This window comes from Elephantulus edwardii, unplaced genomic scaffold, assembly GCF_000299155.1.
Source record: "Elephantulus edwardii isolate Elephantulus edwardi_28Jun2011 unplaced genomic scaffold, EleEdw1.0 scaffold00105, whole genome shotgun sequence".
Classification (NCBI taxonomy): domain Eukaryota; kingdom Metazoa; phylum Chordata; class Mammalia; order Macroscelidea; family Macroscelididae; genus Elephantulus; species Elephantulus edwardii.
The window spans coordinates 744,201-765,775 of NW_006399855.1; the positions used below are offsets into that span (position 1 = coordinate 744,201).

At 42.3% G+C, this 21,575-nt stretch overlaps 1 pseudogene; it reads left to right on the forward strand.

Annotated features, from left to right (window-relative positions):
• The first annotated feature begins 415 nt into the window (after window positions 1–415).
• LOC102866359 lies at window positions 416–6,524 on the forward strand (annotated as a pseudogene).
• The last annotated feature ends 15,051 nt before the right edge of the window (window positions 6,525–21,575 follow it).

Consider the following 21,575-nt stretch of genomic DNA (forward strand, 5'->3'; position numbering starts at 1 on the left):
GACTCCCACAACTCTTGCCTCCTGATGTTCATACCCTTGTGAGTGTGGTTTACTGCCCTCAGGTGCAGACAGGACTTTCTTTAGCCAATAAAAATCAATTGCTATCAAGAGGCTTAAAAGGAGCACTAATGTGTGTTGGAGTGCTACGGAGGATTTCAGTGTTGGGAATTTTTTTCTTTCAGCGGTAAATCATCAGCTTTTTCCTCCGCAGTACCTCTGGTGAACCCTAACCTCCAACCTTCTGGTTAGCAGTACATTAATTGTTATACTCTCCATAGCCGTCTACAAATAAATACCAAAGGCAAGTTCAAAAACAAAATACTATTAAGAAAATGCAAGATCTGTGTATATCACAGTCTGGTCCTCCTAATGGCCCTAGGGAAGGGGCCAATGCCTCCGGGATCCCATTCAAGGCATGGAGGAAAGCAGCCAAACCAGTGACAACAGACATGGCAAACCTGTTGTACTCAACTGTGGCCTCCTGTTGAGAACCAAGAGAATCCAGCAGTCGTGCTTCCGCACCTCGCCCGTGTGCTCTGACCACTCACACGCTCATCCCATCGCTCACCAAAAACGACATGCTTCATGCCGTCCCCCGAGGCGGGTTAAGTCACCAGGCAATTAAAACCAAGAAGCAGAGTATGTGGTTCGGCTTTGGAATGAGGGCAGCTTTCGCAGTGCCCAATTATAACTCAGAGATCCCACCGCTGCTCTGGGATCGCTGAGGTGGCTGTGAGATGTCACCTGCATTTCCTAGCACAGAACTCCAGTTTCCCCGCTGCCACCAAACCGACACATTTCGCATTAAGTAAACAATAGCAAGGTGATGGTTCTACCCCAAACCCTCCCACAGCTCCCTGGCAGAAGGTCAGTGGGGTTTTTTCCTCTGCTGCATGGCTGACTCAAAGCACTCTTCTCCCTACGGTTGCCTTGAGGAGGCTGAGGTTCCAGGTTTTCTGGTTTCAAAATAAATTGGCAGAAATCTGAAGTGATGCCAATGCCGCCCTCCTGCCCGCAGGCAGCTGGGTCCCAGTGGGAGGTCTCTTAGCAACCAGGCTCAAATCAAATATTTGGGCGTCTGGACACATTCTGATTCGAATGAGATCATGAACAAAAACTTCTCCCTTCCCCTCAACTCAGCTGCGAGGGTTATGAAAAGATGCTGAGCCCCTCGGCGGCCTCCCTGGAACACGTAAATCTGTGACTAATACAGGGTGTTAAACCAGAGGCAGGCCGCACAAGAAGACTAGCCGGCCAGACATCCAGCATCTATTTCTGGCCTGAGAGGTATCCTTGGGCAAGACCCTTGGCCTTTTTCTTTACTGTGCCTTCCAGCAGAACCGAGGTTTTCATTTGACGGGATCAGCCCTCGGTGCTGAGCTATTCCATCAGGAGTTGGGTTTTTCACAGACTGACAGAAGGCAAGAGCCATTCAGAAGGGAACCAGCAGGACGCAAGGTTCCAGAATGTTCTCTGCCTCCATCTGCCCTCCCATCTTTCCCTCCACTTTCCTCTCAAATGAGAATGGCTAATGGTAAGAGAAAAGGCAAATAAATGGACACTAGCCAAAGGTAATTTCATTTCTTTTTCAACCTCAAATCCTAAATTAGTACTATTCCTGAACTCTCAAGGAAAACTACAGCAAAACTGTAATCCTTATGAGCACTGGGGATGATACTCTGGTTAAAGTGTTAAAGTGCATGGCTGCTGAAACAAAGGTCAGTAGTTCAAATCCACCAGTTGCTTCACAGGAGGAAGACATGATAGTCTGCTTCTATAATGACTTACAGCCTTGGATCCCCTGTGGGACACTTTTCCTCTGTCCTCTATGGTTGCTAGGGGTCAGAATTGACTTGAAGGAACTAGGTTTGTGTTTAGTTTGATGCACTACTACTGGTTGCTATGGTGTTAACTCTGAGTCATGCAGTCCTGTATGTGTCAGAAAATGTATTCCCGAGGGTTTTTCAGTGCTTGAATTTTTTGGAAATAATTTGCCAGGACTTTGTTCCTTCCTCCCAGCAGGCTGGAAATCACCAGCCTTTCAGTTAGCTCACTCATTTCCCATCAAGTCTGAACTGACCCACAGCTGACCCTCCCCAGTGGCTTTTCAGAAGCTGTAAAGCGCACAGGAAGGGAGTGCCTGTATTAGCCCTGTGGAGCTGCTGGTGGATTTGAACCACCAGACAGGGAGCACCTTTGGGTTAGCAGCGCAATTCCCTACAGAGAAGAACTCCCTAGCAGTGAGCACATTAATCATTTGGACCATCTGACAATTCTTCCCTGTGGACAGGTAGCTTTTATCTCAGCTTTTACAATGTATAAAATAGAACATTCAAATCCTAGTCTTCTGATGCTGTGAGAACCCTAAAACAAGTGGGTTCATTAGAAGTATTTGACTGCACCACCCCATATGCATTTGAGTTGCTTGTTTTGTCATTTAGTGCCAGAAGGCAGCTAGTATGCCTCCTTCCCACCTTCGCTCACCCACAGCCCTGGGAAAGACTTATTTAGTCCTAAATAAATACTACTGTTGTTGTTGTTGTTAAGTGCCCTCAGTTACAGATGACTCATAGTGACCCTATGAATGAAAGACCTGAACACTTGTATAACTTTCGACCTTTCTCCAAGTTCATAGGGTTTCCAGAGGCAAGTTATTTCACAAGTGGATGCCACTCCTGCTTCCAAGCTTGTTTTGTATAAATAAATATATACAGAAATTTAATTAACAACAAATCCCATGGGCTTTATCAAGTTCACAGAGGACAGCTTGAAGAGCTTATATAAATAAGAAACATTATCCTTCTATTTAATGGTAATCAAAGATAAGAGTGTCATGAAAAGTGGGCTTTGAAATCAGACACTATCAGTTTGCCTCAGCCACTGTTTAGCTTTGTGTCTTTGAGCAAGTTTCAAGTTGCATAATCTCTGTCAGACTCAGTTTTCTTATCTGAAAGATGGAAACAATAGCAGTATCTACTTTGCCAAATTGTTTTGAGAAAATGGGACAGTGAGTGAGTGTAAAGCATCTAACACAGTCAATAAATAGCAGCATTGTTGTACTGATTTTCCACTTAATCATTTGATCCTTAAATGAAAACATTCTTGGGTTACTTTCTTGTTCAGAGTGTAAAATTATTTTCAGTATTTATCTAAAAGGCTGCAGAAGAATGTGAATGAAGCAGTCAGCATCCTAGCTTTTATGGTTCTGACAATGATTGGCAGGAAATTCATTAAAATAGAGCAAGTTTGTTTTTTGTTTGTTTTTGGGGGTTTTTTTTAATTATTATTAAATTTTATTAGTTTTAATGAACATTTACAGAGATTTTGGGTTTTCATTCATTCATTGTTGCACTATTTTCTCTACCCTCCTCCCCAGTTCGTTCTTCTTTTTTTTCCCCCCACCTTGAAAGTCTGTTTTAATTGTCCAATTGCCACAGTGCTTTTCAAAGCCAGTTCTGATTAATCTCCTTTGTCAGTGTGTCCCTTGCCATTCCCTATCACTCCTCCCTGAGAGAGACTTCACCCTGATTCATAAGGAAAAGGGGATGGCGAATTCTCTCAGCTACTTCCTGCTGAGAAGGGGCGCTGTGGGTTTCAGGGTGAAGATCTTCTCTCACTACTCTAAAGGGCCCCTTTGGCAGTAGGAAACACATAGACTATTATGGAGATTGATTTTGGAATTTAGATGCACTGTTATCAATTGTGCTTAGCCGTATATGTTCATATCCTTGAAGATGTATCATGAAAGTGTTGCAGCCTAGAAGACACAAATTTAACTAACAAGTTAAAAGTACACGAGTCAAAAATTAAAAAGCAATAATATTCCGAGTAGAGGTTCTAATAGTGGCACAAATCAAGTTACAGAGGGAAGGTGGTTCTTACAATAAAAGGCCTATAGACTAGCACTTTGTCTATTATAGTGTAGAGGTTAGGAACCACAAGATGTAGAGAAAATAGAGCAAGTTTTTTTGAGGAAAAGTTTTAATCAGAGAAAATATGAAAGGTAATCAGTAAGATTCCATACTGATACAGAGCTCCATATTTAGCATCTACCTTCCTTTGGAAACAGCCTTAGTTTTTCTCTTGGAAGACCCAGGGATCAATTTTGGTTTCTTTTGTTGACAGTCCAGAAGATGCTAAATTTTAAGCACTAAGTGCCATGCTCCTTCTGAACTGATCCTGAGCTGAATCAAGGGCTGTCAATTGATACATCTTATCTTTTTGCACAGTTGTCAGCAAGCAGAGGCTGAATTGTCTATGTTATTTTGTTAGGTGTTACTGAGTCAATTACAAAAGTGCTACATGTAACAGATCTGATCTTTGCCCTATCCTGTGCCATCATCATCTCTGATATTCTTGAGCCCATTGACACAATTACTATGTCAATCCATCCCATGGAGGGTCTTCCTCTGCTTTGCTGACCCTCCAACTTTCCAAGCATGATGCCTTTTTCTAAGCACTGAACTAACAATAAGCCCGAAATACGTATAGACGAAGTTTTATTAACCTCCCTTCTAAAGAGCACTTTGGTTTCACATATTTGTTTCCTTGGCAGTTCATGAAATATTCAACATTCTTTCCCAACACCACATCTCAAATATATAAATTATTCTTGTGTCATCCTTATTAATTGACCAACTTTCAGATATATAACAAGTAGTTGGAAAGACCTGGATCAGGAGCACCTTAGCCTTCAAGCTGACATTGTTGCTCTTTAGTACTTTGAAGAGGTCCTTGGCAGCAGATTTTCCCAGTGTGACTTGTCTTTTGATTTCTTGACTGTGTATCCATAAAAGATGAAATAATTGACTACTTCAATCTTCTCTCTCTATACTGTTATGTAGTCTAATGATCCACAGTGGTAAGGATTTTTTTTTCTTGATGTAATGTAATCCCTATTGAAAGCTGTGGCCAAAAACTGGAAACTGCACTCCTCCATCCAGAAAGGACTCCATAAAGCAATGGAATATTATATTTCACTTATGGCTGAAATTCTATTCTGAATAGTATCAAATGAAAATCTAAAACAAAGCAACAATTGTATTAATATAACAATCATCTATATAAAATAATAAAGAGAATTCACACTGCTAAATAGAAACTTTGTAGGACACACTAGAACAGCCTCATTCGGCTTCTGAAATTGTAATTTTTGAGGACACAGACCATCACAACTTCTCCCAAATAGCACCCAGTGAGTTAAAACAATTACTTTTTGCTGTCAACTAAGCGCCCAGCCACTGTACCACTAACATGCATAAAACAACTCCTCCAAACCAAATCCACTGTTACTGAGTCAATTCCAACTCACAGTGACCCATTAGATGGAGTACAACTGCCTCATAGAGCTTCCAATGCTGTAAATCTTTACAGAGGACACTACCTGTGACATCTTTCTCCCATAAAGTGTTGGTGGGTTCAAAAGTACTTGACTTGAATCTTGGTCAATAGCTGAGCACTTAATTAATAATGCCACCTGGGTTCTTCTTAAAGGGGAGTGTTGTTGTTGTATCAGGTTGTAACTGACTCATAGCTGATGCGCCATCTAATTTGCAGAGGCAAGAAATTGCACAGGAGGAGATTGCCTGTGTTTCTCCCACAGAGTAGTTGGTAGATTTGAACCACTTGCCTTTGAATTAGCAGCACAACTCCTTACCGATTACCTGAAGGAAAATGAGATCTTCTTAATATTAATGCTCTTGTTAAGACACCATTTGATTTCCCATAGTAAAGTTTTCTCTTTTTTTCGGTTTGTGACACTTTATTGAAGGTTATAGTAAAGTTTTCTAATCTATTTTTTAATTGATAGACTGTGAAGCGATTGAGATTGTTAACAGCCTTACTTTGCTTGGCTCCACAATCAACACTCTTGGGACCAGCAGCCAGGAAACCAAAAGATGAATTGTGGACCAGAAACCTACTTTCCTGCTCAGAACCAGCCCCCAGCTGGCCCCCGCCCCTTCTAGCCCCCACTTCTGTCTGGAACCCAGAATTTTTGCCCTCTTCCCAAATCCCAGCCACCACTCTCCCATCGATTGTGCTCCCCTCCAGGGGACGGAGGCAGAAAGACTTCAGGAAAAAGAAGATGGTAAACAGGGCCCCTCCCAGGATGAACAGGACTGCCCCCCCTTGAACACCACCACTCAGCCTTGGAGATCGGCTCCTCCATCCCCACCTGCTCCAGGAAGCTGCCATACAGCTCTAGGACCATGCTCGGCCTCCCTGCTTTTCCTGCAGACTGAGATCCTTTGGACCTGGTGACTGCCGCCTAGAGGAACAGAAGACCACTTCTGTGTACTCCAGAGCCCCCTAAATGGAAACCCAGCCCCACCTCTGCCTCTTGAGGATTGACAGCAGCTCTACAGCACCATCCTAAGTCACCAGTGCCAGCAGATAGAAGCCCAGCGGTCAGAGCCTCCCCTAACCCCCCAGGAGGACAGGAACTCCTGGAGTTGCTGCTGAGGGTTCAGGGTGGGGGAAGAAAGGAGGAGCAAAGGTCCCGGCCTCCCCCCAACACGTGCTGAGAACTGAGCTGTTAACCAGCCCCTCAGCACTCTTGGGGCTCAATGCTAGGCTGCGGCTGCCTGCCCCCAATCCTGCTTGGCAGGGGCAGCAGAGACTAGAAGACCCAGCAAAAAGTTCCAAGAACCAACTCCCCTGGGAAACAGAGGAGATAAAAGTGCTCAAATCCCGGGAATAGGAAAAAAGGCAAGGTAGGAAGAACCCCCTCCCTAAATACAGGGGAGCTTGAGGCAGTGAGAAGATTCCAGCCAGCCGCTAAAAGGCATCCTACACCTCTGATCTCAGTGAGTGCATAAGAATCTCTGGCCTGAGTTGTGGAGACACTCCCAAGAGTCAAGCCGCTAGGCAGGGTCTGAGAAACAGACAAACTCTGAAGATTGTAACTAGAGACAGTCCACCATCTTTTCTAGTTACAGAAAAGGGGTGGGTGGGCTTGAAGAGATTATGTTTGTCCACATAGGCTCTCCATGGCACTCCCCTTCCCCAGGACTGAGAGGTCTTAAGGCTGTGAATGGACCATTGTCCCTACCCACACAACTTGCCCTGCCCGCCACTGCTGCTGTGACTCCATCTTATGTTTTCGATGTGTGAATAAATCTAATTCCCCTCTCGGGGCAAAAAAAAAAGATGAATTGCATTGGGGAAGTCTGCTGTTAGGGACCTCTCCAAAGTACTAAAGAGCAATGGTGTCACTCTGGAAACTAAGGTGTACCTGATACAGGCCATAGTCTTCACAATTACTTGCTATGTGTCAGAAAGCTGGGAAATGACAAAGAATGACAGAAAGAAAATTGATGCCTTTGAGCTGTGGTGCTGGAGAAGAGTACTGAATATACCATGGACAGGCAGAAGAACAAACAGGTTTGTCCTAGAGAGGGTCAAACCAGGCTGATCCTGGGAGGCAAGGATTCTGTGTGTTCATCTGACATTTTGGCCATGTTGCAAGGAGGGACCAGTTCTTGGAGAGGGATGTCAAGCTTGAAAGGGTGGAGGAACAGCACAAGAGAGGAAGACCCTCAATGAGATGGTTTGATTTAGTGACTGGGGTTATGGCGCTCGGTGTGTCAGAGACAATAAGTTTGGCATAGAATTCAACAGGGTTCAAAGTATTGTGCATAGAATTGCTATGAGTTGCAAGCAACTCAACAGCACATAACAACAACAATATTTACAAATCAACTTTTTATGTGGACTGTTAACTCTTAACCAATAGTCAATGTTGACTGGGCATCTGCTATATGCCAAAGGAGCCCTGGTGTCATGGCAAGTTAACTGCTGGGCTGCTAAGTGAAAGACCATTGGTTCAAACCTACCAGCCACCCCTAAAAAGAAAGATGTCTTCCTCATATAGACATAAAGCCTCAGGAACAACGTGAAGGGTCATCATGAGTCAGAATCAATAAGAATTCAATATGGATGTGGGTTTAGTTTTTATGGTTTACTATGTTCTAGGATAATAAAAGAAGAATTGACATCTTTGCGTTTTGGTATTGGAAAAGAGTCCTGAATATCCCACGAACTGCCAAACGAGCAGATACATCTTGGAAAAAGTGCAGCCAGTGTACTCCTCGGAGGCGAGAACGGCAAAGCTTCATCTCTCATACTTCAGGCATGTTGCTAGAAGAAACCATTCCTTGGAAAGGGTCATCATGCTTGGAAAGATGGAAGATCAGTGAAAGAGAGGAAGACCTTTAACGAGATGGAGAGACATAGTTACTGTAGCAATGGGGTCAAGCCAGTCAGAGATGATGAGGATGGCACAGGATAGGACCTGTTGTTCATAGGCTCGCTATGAGTTTTACTGAAGTCAAGGGCACCCAACAATAATAATGTTCTAGAAACTTTGGTGACCTAGTGATTAAACAGATGCACTACCAATCCAACAGCAGCTGGTGGTTCAAAGCCACCAGCTACTTCAAGGGAGAAAGATGGACAATCTCCTTCTGTGTCATTATAGCCTCTAAAAACCCACTGAAGGGGGGGCAGTCTTTAGTGGGTTGGTTCTGAAATGACAGCAATGAGCAGTGGGTTTTATGTTTCAGGCATTATTCAGTGTTACAGAAATAATGGTAAAGAAAAAAAGAAACAGTGGTGAAGGGGGGGGAAATGACACAACAAACCAGACATTGTTATTTCACTATTTATCAATGATGGGGTGTGTGTGAGGAACAGAGATAAAACAAAAAATATTTGTATTCCACTTTGCAAAAATTTTCAGGCTTAATTTTATAGGCACGCTGTCAACAAGGTGGGGTTTTAAGTTGACATTTGATAAATGGGAAAACATAGTTGGCCACCATCAGCTGGCTAAGAATTTCCAGATCTGGGACTTGAAACTCAGTCTTCCAACACTTCCACTTCTAGCATCACAGACCAGTTAAGATCAACCCTCCTGCCAAGAACAGCTTGAAAAACATGGGTGAAACATCTGTCTAATTTTCTTAAAAGCATTGAATAGGGAGATGATAAGGTAGTAAAGAGATAGCTGCCAAAAATATAAAAACCCTCAAACTCATTGCAGTGGAGTCAGAACCAACTCATAGTCAATCCTGCCATAAGTTTCCAAAGGTTGGAATTCAGCCAAGAGGATGCACGCCTTTTTACATGGATGCAAACCACCAGAGGGGCCCTTCCTTTGTGTTAGTGATGTACTTCCTGTTGTGACTAGAGAACCAGAGATCGCTGTCAAAATTTAGGAGATGACAAATCAAGGAAAGATTAGGTCAACCTTCAAAACTGCTTTTATCCTAAGGTTTGAAACGTGCGCACGCATGTGCACACACACACCCCTCCACATCGAAAAGGAACTGTTCTTTTGATGACCTCCCAAGGATTATTGTTGTTAAGTGCCATGGAGTCGCAGGGACTCATAGTGACCCTATCTATGAAGGAGAGTTCTCAAAGCTTCAGTGTCTTTCATCCTCTCTCCAGGTTCATACGGTTTCCAGAGGCAAGATATTACAGAAGTGGATGCCAATCCTGCTTCCAAGCTTGTGTTAATCCAGGAGCTCCACACCACTCTGTCCACATTGGGTAACCAATCATTAACACACTGGATACATCAGTGTCACAGTGTTCAGTCTCACAGCAGCCACAAGTGACCATGGTACGGTAACTTGTACATCAGGGCTATACAACCTAGAAGAATGTCTGAACAAAAACAATGAAAGACAGGCTTGAGGGCCATAGGCCAAGAAGCCCCTTCGGTGTCTTACCATCCTGGTATGCCCAAATGCTGGCAAACTCTGGACCCCAGACCCCCAGTTCATCTGGCAAGTCTGCTCTGCCAACCCCCACATGGGGCAAAAAGAACACCACAAGGGCCCAGAGCCCTCATATCTGCCGCTCCTCAAGAAGCCAGAGGCCGGATTCAACCCCCAAGGATAGAGGAATAAAATTCAAAGCTCAGAGCCTGCCAAAGTTGGAGACTAAGATAAACCACCTCTCATTTAAAGGTGGTTCCTTAGGGTGAGGAAGAAGGGGAAGTATGTAGACATTAAGCTCACAGTCAGGTTCACACCATCTGGAAAATTGAGAGCCTAAAGCTTTGAACCAAAATTAAGGTGGTTCAAGAGTGATAGTTATCTTGGTGCCTGGAAGATACACATGAAAAGCCTCCCTAGAAGATGTCCATGTTAGTCATACATAGTTCATCTGTAGACAATTGGAAACTCTAGTGTTCAGTCTCTAGGGAGTTGTGTTGTTATCCCAGAGGCTGCACCTCTCTGGAGGTTCTAATCCACCAGGAAACTCCTTGAGAGAAAGAAAAGATTTACAACTTTGGACATGCAGTGGTCATCTATTGATTCCTACTCAATAGGAATTAGAGATATTGATATCAATGTAATATTGTGGCTAACCTTGAGAAGAGTGGTAATCTCAAGACACCCAATTGTGCTCATGTAAAACCTATACTTGAACCAGGAGGCAGTCATCAAAACAGACTAAGGAAACACTGCATGGTTTAAAATCATGAAAGGAGTGCATCCAGGATGAATCCTATCTCCATTTCTTTTCAATTTCTATGAAGAACAGAGCATTCAAGAAGGTGGATTTTATGAGGAGAAATGTGGCATCAGGACTAGAGGAAGACTCATCAACAACCTGTGTTATGCAGAAATTTATTTGCTGAAACTGAAGAGGACCTGAAGCATCTGCTGCAGAAGGTCAAGGGCTGTATTTTGCAATATGGATTGAAGCTTAATATCAAGAGAACAAGGATTCTCACCCCTGGGCAAATCAGTAGCATCATGATAGATGGAGAAGAGGTTGAGATTGTTAACCATTTTAGCTTGCTAAGTTCCACAATCAATACTATTGCAACCAGCAGTCAGGAAATAAAAATGACTTGTATTAGGGAAATCTGCTGTCTCTGAGATCTCTCCAGAGTGCTGAAGAGCAAGGATGTCAGTCTAGAGACTAGTGTGCACCTGATCCAGGCCATGGTCTTCGCAATTACTTGCTATGCATCAGAGAGCTGGACAGCAACTAAGGATATAGAAGAAGAATTGATGCCTTTGAGTTGTGGTGCTGGAGAAGTGTTTTTAACAAACAACGCACTACAAAGAGAAGGTCTAGCCTAGAGAGGGTGAAACCAAGATATTCCTTGGAGGCAAGGATTTTGAGACTCTATCTCACATACTGTGGGCATGTAGCCAGGAGGGACCAGTTTTTTGGAGAAGGATATCCTGCTTGGGAGGAGAGGGTGAAGGGACAGCACAGGAGATGAAGACCCTGAATTAGATGGATTGTAGCAATAATTGGGGTTTTGAGGGTAAGTGTATCAGAGACAGTGAGATTGGCTCAGGACAGAGCATGTTTAAGAGTTATTGTGCATAGGGTCATTATGAGTTATAGTGGACTCAATGGCACATAACAACAACAACAACAATACCCAATACTATCTAGGAGAACTCTAGCACCATAGAATATGAGGCATTCAGAAATGAAAATTCTTCTATACAGCCTATGAAACAACTCTGTCTTGGTTTAACAGAAATTCCACCAAAAATGGGTAACCTTAAAGAACAGAAATTTATTTTTTCATTGTTTATAAAGGCTGAAAGTCCAAGTTCACAGCACCATCTCTGGAGAATAGCCAATTCTTTTTGGTACAATGACTCGGTGTATTCCGTCCACCTTTTTTTGATGCTCCCTGGATCATTTGGGATTTTGGCCATGACATCCTTCAGTACTGCCACTCAAGGCTTAAATTTATTTTTCAATTCTTCCAGCCTGAGAAATGCCAAGCAAGTTCTTCCCTTTTGTTTCCTGGGTCCAGCTCTTTGCACATTCTTTCATGGTATTTTATCTTCTTGAACTGCTCTTTAAAATCTTCTGTTCATCTCTTTTACTTTGGCAATTCTTCCCTTTGTTCTGACTTTTAACATTCTAATGCAATTTTTAGCATCTCTTCTGACATCCATTTTGGTCCTTTCTTTGTAATGACCTTTTGCTTTCCAATCCTTGATGTTAAGAACATCTGCTTAACACCAGATTGTTGTGTACTGTAGAGTTGGATGCAACCCATAGCTTACCCTCTGGCAAGTTTTCAGAGGCAGTTAATTGAATGGGAGAAGATTGTCCATCCTTCTCTTATGGAGCAGCTGGTGTACTCGAATCATGTGCCTTTGGGATTGCAGCACAGTTTCTTGCCACTAAGCCACAAGAGCTCTTTAACGCCAGATTAGTACAGATAAAATGAGAATTAATGAACAGAAAACAGGTCTGTGGAAAAATACAAAGACTTTATCTCAAAAAAGAAAAGAGGGGAAAAGGAACATTTAAAGGGGGGATACATTAAAAAGATCTAACATACATCTAATTGGCATCTATAAAGAGAAAAGCTGTTGGGATAAAGCCAAAATTTTAAGAGGTTCTAGCCAAGATTTCCAAAACTGATGACAGACATCAACTCATGGTTTCAAGAGTTCAATAAATTCCAAAATTTAAAAAAATATCCACACCTAGATACAATGTAGAGAAATAAAAGACAAACAAAAGCCTTGACCCTAGATCATCTGAGGTCAGATTTGGCTTTCTTCCAACTTCATCAATTCACTTCTTCCTGAGCAAGGTCTGAGCATGGGCTCTTCGTAGCCTTTCTCTTCCGAATTCAGGTTATATCTATGGCAACCAGTATATATTTGTGCCCCTCTTTTTAAGTAAAAAGAGCTCTGTTGGCCTAGTGAGTAAGGAATTGTGCTGCCAATCAAAAAGCAGGCAGTTAAAGTCCACTAGCTTCCACCACAGAGGAAGAGACCATTTACAGCCTCAAAAATCCAATGTAGGGTCAGCTGTGAATTGGTTCTGACTCAACAGCAATGAGTTATGAGGGGCTTTTTACTTTTTAAAATATATTTTTTTTCATTTATGCACATTTTCTTCCCCCTTTGCTCTCTTGCAGCCCACCCCACAATGCACCCCTTGTTCCAGATTGTTGTCATACGTATAGCGCCTAATCATATATTTCTTGTGGACAGTTCTTCCCCTCATCTGTTCTATTGCAGTGTTCATTATCTATCCACTCTTTTCCCCATTTTATCCCCTACCTCTTTCTTCTTATTTTATAACAGTGGTGTTGTACAGTGTTTGTCCTTTTGTAATTGACACATTTCATTCAGCATACTATGCTCTAGGTTCCCCATGTTGTATAATGTTCAAGTTCATGTTCCCCATGTTGTATAATGTTTTTCATTGGTGCATAATATTCCATTGTGTGAAGGTACCATAGTTATTTTATCGATTCATTTGTTATTGGGCACTTGGGTTGCTTCCACCTTTTTGCTATTGTGAATAACGCAGTCATAAACATAATGTGCATATATCTGTTTGGATGGTGATCTGGTTTCTTTAAGGTATATTCCCAGTAATGGAATTGCTGGGTCAAATGGTATTTCTATTTCCAACATTTTGAGAAAGTGCCAGACTTTTTCCTTAGTCGCTGAACCATTTTACATTTTACATTAGCAGTGAATAAGAGTTCTAATCTCTCCACAATCTCGCTAGCATTTGTTGTTTGCTGACCTGTTGAACTTTGCTATTGTTGTTAGAAGTGAGATGACATCTCGCAGTTGCTTTGGAGTTTTGAGTATTTCTAAGTAAGCAGTATTTCTAAGTAAGGGAGTTCCCTTGCTTTCAAGAATGTTCCTAATTGCTTCAATTAGTTAATAATTATCAGAGAACAGTAGAATCACATTTTGTCAGGAGGCCAAGGGAAGTGGATTTTCAACTCAAGTATCAGAAAAAGATTCAACAAAGACAAAGTAAAGATTTCACTCTTCTCTCAATGGCTACACATACTTTGGGCATGGTGCTAGGAGGTGCTGTTCCTTGGAGAAAGACATGATGCATCGAAGAGTGGAGGGTCGGTGAAGAAGAAGACCTTCAACTGGGTGGATTGACATGGTGACTCCTGCAATGGGCTCTTGTGTGTTATCAAGTGTGGCACAGGATAGAAGATGGTTCAGATCTTTTGTTCATAGGGTCACGATGAGTCATTCTTGGCTCAACAACACCTAACAACAATAACTCAATGGCTAAAATTACCTGTGTGATCATCTTGCTCCTAGGTGTCAATTCCTTTTTTTACTCATAGCAGTTTCATCTCATATAACAGAACATAACTGCCCCATAGTGTTTTCTTAGTTGAAATCCTTACAGGAGTAGATCATGAGACCTTTCTCCCAAAGAGTTAGTGGTAGACTTGAACCAGTGATCTTTTGCTTAGTAACTAAGTGTTTAACTGTTTATGTTACCAGAGCTGCCATATATGATTCATAAAATAGAATTCCAGGTTGGGTAAGGTGATGAGTCAGGGAAAGGGGGAGATTTCATTTTTGTAATGTTCTTTATGGTTAACCCAAACACCAGGGATTGTAGTTTTACAGACCCCAACATCTGATTCTGTAATATGATTGCAAACATTAATTTGTGAATGAATGCATTTAAAGATAAAGTAAGAAAATTCTGACTGGCACATAGAAATAGAGGTAGGTTTCAGACAGGCAGATTCTTCATCTCATTTCCTTAATCTTCTTCATTACTCATTATGTAAAAGTTTCTAAGTGATAGGGTTTTTATTTGAATTTTTTCTGTCTCTGAAGATGTACAAAACTCATTTTGAGGCAAAAAAAAATCACCTATATTAAATCATTGTTTATTGAGTTCATTTGAGAAACCACAGTCCTAGACTCAGTAGGAAGCTCCAGCACCATCATCTCATTACTGTCAAGACGGAACTGACTCACAAGTGACCCTTCAGTAGGTTTCTGAAACTGTAAATTGCAGGAGAGGAAATTTTCCATCTTTTCTAATGTGGAGTTACTTGTGGCTTCGAACCACTAGAGAGACATGGCCTTCGGATTGACAGGGCAGCTTCCTACGGACTATGCCACCAGAGCTCCCTGCACCAGCCCCGAAGGGCACAGAAGAAAAAGTCGTGACTCTGAAGTAGTTAAAGGGCAGTATTAGATCTCTTTATTCTACTTTGAATAGCCTTTCTGGTGGTCTCCTGCTATTAAACATCAGTGAAATCAGACTATCCTGCCCAGAGAGAAGGTAGGACAGAGCTGAAAGGGACTGGACTGAAAGATAAGCTATGAGGTTTTAAGCAATGTGTTCAGGCTCAGTCCTACACATCTCTACATAAGTCACTTACTCTGTGAGCCCAATGCCTCAGCTGCAAGGAATAAGTCAGACTAGGAAGGAGCAGGGATGGGATTTTTTTTTTCTTCCCCTAAATCTCTGAGTATTGTGGAGGTATGTAATGAAAAACAGGCCTCAGCTGGTTCTTATGCCCTTTCCCCAAAGAAGCCCACATACTAGGAGGTGATTCCCCAAAGTCCTAATATAAAGGAATATTCACAATTCTCCCATACATCCTCCTTCCCACACTTTCCTACTGTTGCCTCTGTTCTAATCAGAAGTAGTGTTCATACAGCAGATCCCCCTGGCTTTGGCCCCACATTTCACAGGCTGAGTCACCATAACAGGTTCTGGTAGTTAGTTGAAAGCCAAGCAGTGGCTCCCAAAGTCACTCCTGGGCAAAGCAGATCCCGCAGCAGGCTAATTAGCAATCAAAACACAGGCATTCAAGGCAAAGTTATCACCAATCTGAGCTGACAGCAGTGGTCCTCCTCCACAATCCCTGCTGTCACTTGCTCCCCTTGGCCTCTTCTGTGTCTTCTTTTTGTAGTCGTTCCTGTCTTTAGCCCAGCCTGTGGCCCCATCTGCTGTCTCTGACAATCCAGGAGCTGTATAAGAATACTCATGTTCTGCACATGATGGGGGATCCAGAAGTAATCACTTTAGGGTTGTTATTTTTGTTTTGTTTGTTTTGCTGGGTTTTGGGGTTTGGTTTTGATTTGGTTTTGCCCTTTCCAAGTTTCTAAAGAGCATTCATATCATGGAAAACCTGCAGTTATAAAATTGGAGGTTGCATAGCCTCGGGAGGGTTTGGAGGTTATGGAGAAGTAAATTAGTCCCTGTCGAAGTCACTCTGTAAATTTTTCGTGAAACCATCCACTATCGCTCTGCAGAGAAATATAAAATCTTTACTGATGCACCTACAAGACTACTTAGGACCCAGGAAGGAAACAGCCCCCTCTCTACATGGTCTCCAGAGGTAAAGTGACTTCACTGCTCCATCACTGTCAGGAAGCCTCCTGTTTCAGCCAGCTTTGCCAGCTACAAGGATGAATTTGCACCTATCCATCTATCCACACCTTCTCAATCAGCTCCCTGCCCTTGTGGCCAGAGACAGACATTTCCAGAGTGACTAGCTGTTGGCTGCAGTCAGGGAAGAAAGCAAAGCTTACTGGTTCAGACTTGTCCAAACTGGTTCTGACTGGGCAGAGGACAAGGACGTGCACCCTGCTTTAGAGCCATCCCTAGCATTCGGCAATTCTGTCATTTCTTCAAACTCTATCTGGGAATCACAGCATGGCTGCCCATGGGCTCCACTGAGCCTGTCCATGCCACTTGCTTGGCCTGGAGAGGGTTTTCAGTTTGTTTTTATGGTGGGGGAGAAGTTGTGGTTTGTTTTTGGTTTGTTGGGGTTTTCTTAGTGTGTTTTTTGGTTTGTTTGTTTACTTTAGTTGCCAACATTCAAAAAGCAAGAGCTTTCATACAAAAATATGAATTCCTAGCTTTCAAAAAATATGAAGTTGTAGCAACATTCTGTTAAAATTCACCACATGGAGTCAGATCACAGGTCACCTCAGGTCCATCAGGGCAAAGTCAGATTTTGTGGGTCCCAAAGCTTACACATTTGCAGACAACTGCCTTAAAAAGAAAAAATCAAAGTCATAAATCCAGAATTCTAGGGCCTGAGCAAGTGAAGTCATAAAGTTTAAGCTTCAGAACTTCCCAGGTGAAGCCACTTCTGGCCCCCACCTATAGTCTCTTGTCTCAAATCCAATCCAGTTGCTTCACTTGCTTACCTGCCTGGCCTATGCAGGTTTGTGACCTTTTGCCTAGATGTTGTGGCCACCAGCTCCTGCCTTCATTCCTCATCCCTGGCCCTTATTCCAGTATAAACACAGCTGGACCCTGGCCCTGTAAGGAAGACCCAGCACTTTCAAACTCCAGTAACTAAAATGAGTCATTCACTCATTTATCTTAACAGGAAGCAAAAGGTCTTTGTTCCTCATAGCTCCCTCTCTCTCGTCAGGTTAGAATGATCTAAGAGTCCAGCCACCTGCATGGAGATGGTGTACAGAGGACTCCTACCTGGCAGACAGACCTATGAAAAGGAACAGAAAAGAAGTAGGGAGAGGGAAGAATAAACATCCATTAGGTGTTTGTCCATGCTTCAGAATCAGCCTGACAGTGATTAACAACAGCAGGGGTACATCTAATCAGAGACGCGTCTATAGAAATGGTACCTGCAACACTCAGTTCTAACTTGCTGAAGGACCTCTCACAGCTGGCTGCTGAATCCGCAGTGGTCAGTAGAAAGTGTGCATTGGTACACCCCCCCTTCACATGATGCCCAGGGCGCCTGTAATGGCCTTGTATTAGGAAAATGGAGTTTAGGAGAGGGAAATGGGATAAGAAAATATTCTCCAACTGGGCGGTGGCCAATACTGCTACAATTAGACCGGGCATGAGATATTCAGCACTGATTACTGAATGCTTGGTGTGTTCTGACACTACTTCCTATATGCTAATTAGTGACTCAAAGGAAAAAAGACACCATGATATTTCAACTTACAGCAACTGTTTATGATAGAGTAGAACTGACAACTGCCTTATAACATTTCCAAAACTGTGTTTTTTGGAAATAAACTGCCTCCTTATCTTTCTGCTTCAGAGACACTAGTGGTTCCAGGCAGCTGAGCCCTTTTAACCTCTCTGCCACCAGGGCTGCTGCTTCTCCCTGGTATTGTTCTTGCTGTGCGCTGTCAAGTCAGAACTGACTCATAACAACCCTCCAGTGGATTTTCAGAGGCTGTAAATCGCACAGGAGGAGATTGCCCATCTTTCCTCCACAGAGCAGCTGGGAGGTCACACTGAGCAGACCTTTGAGTTAGTTAACAAAGCAACTCTTTACCATTTGGCAACCAGACATTGAAAACTAGGTTCCCATTGCAGTCAGTCATCACTACTAAGTCTATACAGCCTAATGGGTCATAATATGGTGCTCACAAGACCCAGACCACTGATTTGCCTTCCACTCTAAGTATTCCGTGCACTCAACTGACCATTCAAAATGAGGGTCCTGGTTCAGAAACAAGCTGCATGAGTAGGGAGTCAGTACAGCCATTAATAGAAAACGGCCCCATATGCCCATCCTTTTAGAGATAAGTCAGTCAGCCTCACCGACTGGGCTGCGAGTTCCTGGAGGATAGTGCCTGTGTTTTGTTTATTGCTCCCCAGCAACCCTTGCAAGGAGTTCTGGTGGCTTACTGGTAAGGAATTATGCTGCCAATGCAAAGGTCTGCCACCAGAATCCACCAGCTACTCTGCAGGAGAAAGAAGGGCAATTTCCTCCTGTGCAATTTACTGCTTCTGAAAACCAGCTGGAGGGTCAGCTATGAGTCAGTTCCAACTCCATGGTACACAACAGCAAGAGCAACCATGTAAGGAACTCTGGTGTTACAATACACGGTAAATTGTCTTTCTAACCAAAAGGCCTGAGGTTTGACCAGGCCAGCTTGAGGCAAAGATGAGTAACCACTCATGTTAAGATGTGCTGCCTAAGGAACCCGATGGAAGGCCACTCTGAGTCAGAATCTACTTACAGGCAGTGGGTTGTTGTTGTTGTTAGGTGCCATACAGTTGAGTACGACTCACAGCAATCCTATGAACCACAGATCTACACCATGTCCTGTACTGTGCCATCCCCACAATCTCTCACACACTTGAGCTCATTGCTGCAGTCACTGTGTCAACCCACCTAGGTGAGGGTCTTCGTCTCTACTGTCAACCCTCTATCTTTCCAAGCATGAAATCTCTCTTTAAGGAATAGCCTATCCTAGCAACATATGAAAGCATGTGAGACAAACCTTTATCATCTTTCCCTCCAAGGAGTACGCTGGCTGCATCTTCTCTGAGAGTATCTGTTTGTGCTTATGGCAGTCCACAGGACTTTGATCAATTCTTTTTCTGTCATCTTGATTCATCGTCTAGCTCTCAGTTGCACAGCAAGTGGCTGAAAAGACCATGATCTGAATGAGGTGCACCTTAGTCCTCAAACTGATACAATTGCTCCTGAATAATTTGGAGAGATCCCTGCTACAAACTTTGCCAGCACAGTTCATCTCTTGATCTCCTAACTGCTGGTGCCAAGTGTATTGATCATGGATCTAAATAAGATGAAGTCACTAACAGTTTCAATCGTTTCTCCAACTATCTTGATGTTGCCTATTGATCCGGTGGTAAGAATCTTTGTTTTTCTGCAACAAGTGATTCAAGTCCTCCTCACTTTCAGCAAGCAAGGTTGTGCCATATGCAAAGTGAACATTACTGATGAGTTTTTCTCCAATCCTAATGTCACATTCTTGAATAATTTATTCAGCAATTCAGCATACAGATTAAATAGGGACAGAGAAAGGACACAATACTGACACATACCTTTCTTCATTTTAAATCATGTAGTGTTCCCTTGCTCTGTTTGCACAATAGTCTCTTGATCTAGGTATAGGTTTCTCATGACACATTTAAGGGTCTGGGATTCCCATTCTTCTCAGTATTAGCCATTTTATGATCCACACAGTCAAATGTTTTTGTATTGTCAACAAAATTCAAACAGACAATTTTCTGGTATGTTTTGCTTTCAGCTGGGATCTATTTGACATCAGCAGTGATATCCATAGTGCCACGGTCTCTTCTAAATCCAGATTTAATGTCTGGCAGCTCTTTGTCCATGTACTGTTTGTTAAATGATTTTTAGCAGTATTTTGCTTGTTTGTGATATTAAAGATATTGTTCAATAATTTCCACATTTCGTTGGATCACCTTTCTTGGGAATGGGAATAAATATAGATCTTTTCCAGTCAGCCATCCAGGGAGTTGTCCTCCAAATTTCCTAGCATAGATTGGTGACAACATCCAGGGTTGCATCTGTCATTTAAAACATGTCCGTTGATATCTCTCAATTTCTAAGACCTTATTTTCTGCCAAAGCTTTCATTGCAGCTTGAAATTCTCCCTTCATTACCATTGGCTCTTGATTGTATGGTACTTCCTGAAATATTTCCATGCAGGCTAATTCTTTTTGGTACAGTGATTCTGTGTGTTCCCTCTGTCTTCTTTTGATGCTTCCTGGATTATTCAAGGTTTTGCCTGGAGCATCTCTAAGTGTTGCAACTCAAGGTTTGAATTTGCTTTGAGCTTGAAAGCTGTGAAAACAGTGTGTCAAATGCCAGAGGGGTCACCCATCAGGGACAGATTTTAGTGGAGCTCCCAGATTAAGACTGACTAGGGAGCAGAATTGGCCTTCCACTTCTGAAACAGCAGGCTTCTAAAAACCCTATGAACATATGAACAATACAAGAATACCGATGTGGTATTAGAGGTAAAGCCCAAATGCAAAGTCAATCAAAATTAGGAGAAACAGCTGCAAAAATCTTTTAATTGTTGGAACATGGAATGAACAGAAATGAATGTTGGAAAGCTAGAAGTGGAGAAAAATAAAATGGAACACATGAACATCAACACTGTATACATTAGTAAGATGAAATGGATTGGTTTTGGCCATTTTAAATCAGATAACCATATGGTATGCTATGATTGGAATGAAAAACAGAATAAAAATGGTCTTGCATTCATCATTAAAAAGACAATTTTCAAGTTTTATCCTGAAGGCAGTGGATAGTGTCCCTCATAGAGCCATGGTGGCACTGTGTGTAAAGTGTTCTCAGCTGCTAATCAGAATAATAATGATTTGAATCCACCAGCCATTCTCTAAGGAGAAAGATGTGACAGTTTGCTTCTATAAATAAATATTTACAGCTTGGAAACAGTGCAAACAGTTTAGCTTTGCCTCCAGGCTTGATAGGAGTTGAAATTGACTTGATAAAAATGGGTATTAATCCTAAGACCATATGCATATGAGAGTAGCTCATCTTCTCTTAGGACAGTCATGAAAACAAATGAGGTCTTGAACCAAGGAGCCAAACTTTCTATTATGATTAGTTGGATTTTCCTTGTATTAGATGGTGAGAGCCCCACTTCTTATTTACAGATATTCCTGGAAGATATTGCAAGTTTGGCTCAGGATCACCACAATAAAGCAAATATTATAATAAAAGAACTAGCACAAATATGTATTTTCTACTGTATGTAAGTTATGTTTTGCTATATTGTAGTTTATTAAGTGTGTGATAACATTACAAAAAAGTTTGGAATAACATGTAGTTTTGTTGTTAGGTTCCATCAACTCAAGTACAACTTGAGTTGTACATGGCAACCCTATGTACAACTAATGTGACCACTGTCCTATCCCGCGCCTGTACAGTTATCAAAATGCAGCCCAGAACACAAAGAGAGCTTATGCTATTGGGAAAAATGGCACCTCCAGACTTGCATGATGCAAGTTTGCCATTAACT